Source organism: Tachysurus fulvidraco, chromosome 15 (assembly GCF_022655615.1).
Source record: "Tachysurus fulvidraco isolate hzauxx_2018 chromosome 15, HZAU_PFXX_2.0, whole genome shotgun sequence".
In the NCBI taxonomy this organism is placed as follows: Eukaryota; Metazoa; Chordata; class Actinopteri; order Siluriformes; family Bagridae; genus Tachysurus; species Tachysurus fulvidraco.
This window is the reverse complement of record NC_062532.1, coordinates 2,368,947-2,369,221: the sequence shown is the minus strand read 5'-3', so window position 1 is coordinate 2,369,221 and position 275 is coordinate 2,368,947.

Here is a 275-nt window from a genome sequence, read left to right as displayed (position 1 = left end):
TTATGGCTCTCTCTCTCTCTCTCTGTTTTAACAAGGTTTTATAGAATCTTACAGAATAGATTTAGTTAAAGTTTTGTGTCTCATCCATCGTAAAGTTCTAACAGTTACACACAGAAAAATACCCTGACTTTACTGTAGAAGTGACATCTTCTGCCTGGATGGCTTTGGTAATCTCTCTCTTCTCTGTCTGTCTGTCTTTCTATCTTTTCTGTCTGTCTCTCTATCTCTCTCTTCTCTGTCTGTCTGTCTCTCTCTCTGTCTCTCTATCTCTCTCT